This window comes from Bos javanicus, chromosome 5, assembly GCF_032452875.1.
Source record: "Bos javanicus breed banteng chromosome 5, ARS-OSU_banteng_1.0, whole genome shotgun sequence".
NCBI classification, from domain to species: Eukaryota; Metazoa; Chordata; class Mammalia; order Artiodactyla; family Bovidae; genus Bos; species Bos javanicus.
Window position 1 is genome coordinate 76,541,730 of NC_083872.1, and position 1,747 is coordinate 76,543,476.

At 43.1% G+C, this 1,747-nt stretch overlaps 1 non-coding gene across 1 annotated transcript; it reads left to right on the forward strand.

Annotated features, from left to right (window-relative positions):
* LOC133248977 (U6 spliceosomal RNA) lies at nt 1–109 on the forward strand. Its single transcript, XR_009736800.1, has one exon. It is a non-coding gene; the product is annotated as a U6 spliceosomal RNA (small nuclear RNA).
* Nucleotides 110–1,747: the final 1,638 nt, after the last annotated feature.

Below are 1,747 nucleotides of genomic sequence, written 5' to 3' on the forward strand. Positions count from 1 at the left end.
GTGCTTGCTTCAGCAGCACATATACTAAAAAACTGGAACAATATAAAGCAGATTAATGTAGCCCCTCTGCAAGGATGACAGGCAAATTCGTGAAGTATTCCGTACTTTTGGAAAAGAGAAGAATAGAGTATATTAATGTATATATAGCTTCCCAGGTGGTGCTAGTGACAAAGAACCCACCTGCCAATTCAGGAGACATAACAGATGTAGGTTTGATCCCTGAGTAGGAAAGATCCCCTGGAGAAGGAAACGGCAACCCACTCTAGTATTCTTGCCTGGAGAATTGTGTGGAGAGAGGAGCTTGGCGGGCTGCAGAGTCAGACAAGACTTAATGACTAAGCAATAACTGCAACGTATATATATGAAGTCTAGAAAACTGATACTGATTAATCTATTTGCAGCATAGGAATAGAGATTCAGATATAGAGAGCTGTGGGCACAGCTGGGGAAGGAAAAGGTGGGATGAACCGAGAGAGTAGCACTGAAACCTATACATCGCCATAGGTAAAATAGATAACCATATGTAAAATAGATAACCAGTTGGAATTTGCTGTATGACACAGGGAGCTCAACCCAGTGCTCTATAGGGGTGGGATGGGGATCTATAGGACGAGGATGGTTCAAGAGGGAGGGACATATGTATACCTATGGCTGATTCACGGCAGAAAACAGCACAACGTTGTAAAGCAATTACCCTCCAATTAAAAATAAAAAAATAACATAAAAAGAGGCAACTGTGTCTTCTGTAGCCACAGATTAGTTTCATCTATTTTTGTTCTTCATAGAAATGGAATCATCCAGCTTGTGCTCCTTTGTCTCTGGAGTCTTTCATTCACCACATTCACCACGTGGAAGTGAGGTTCTTCCACGTAGGTACATATATGTGTAGTTCAGTTCAGTTCAGTTGCTCAGGCGTGTCTGACTCTTTGCGACCCCATGGACTGCAGCACGCCAGGCTTCCCTGTCCATTACCAACTCCTGGAGCTTGCTCAAACTCATGTCCATTGAGTCAGTGATGCCATCCAACCATCTCATCCTCTGTCATCCCCTTCTCCTGCCTTCAATCTTTTCCAGCATCAGGGTCATTTCCAATGAGCCAGTTCTTTGCATCGGGTGGCCAAAGTACTGGAGCTTCAACTTTAGTGCCAGTCCTCCCAATGAATATTCAGGACTGATTCCCTTTAGGATTGACTAGCTTGATCTCCTTGTGGCCCAAGGGACTCTTAAGAGTCTTCTCCAACACCACAGTTGGAGTAGTTGTAGTAGGTACATATAGTTGTAGTAGGTGATAGATACAACACCATATTTTTAGTAGGTATTTAAATTTGTAGACTGTAGTGTATTTGTAGATTATCTGGTCTCATCACTGAATAGCGTTCTGTTTTGTAAATATACTGTGTAATGGGCAGCTGGGTAGTTCCTGTTTGGGAGCTATTACAGATACCACTGCTATGAATATTCATATGCCCTTCTAATAAACATGTTTATGCACCTCTGTTGGATTCGCAGCCAAGAGTCGGCTGGCTTGGTCATGGGGTTGGCATATGTACAATCTCAGTAGATTTCCAAGCAGTCCTGCCACGTGCTTGACCATTTTCTACTCCAACTGGTGGTTTGTGAGAGGCCCACATGCTTCCCAACACTTGATGCAGGCAATCTCATTTTACTCAGTCTATCGGAGGCGAAGTGGAAACCAGTTTTCTGAATGAAATCTCAGTACAAGTCATCGTTTCTAAGACAGATCAAA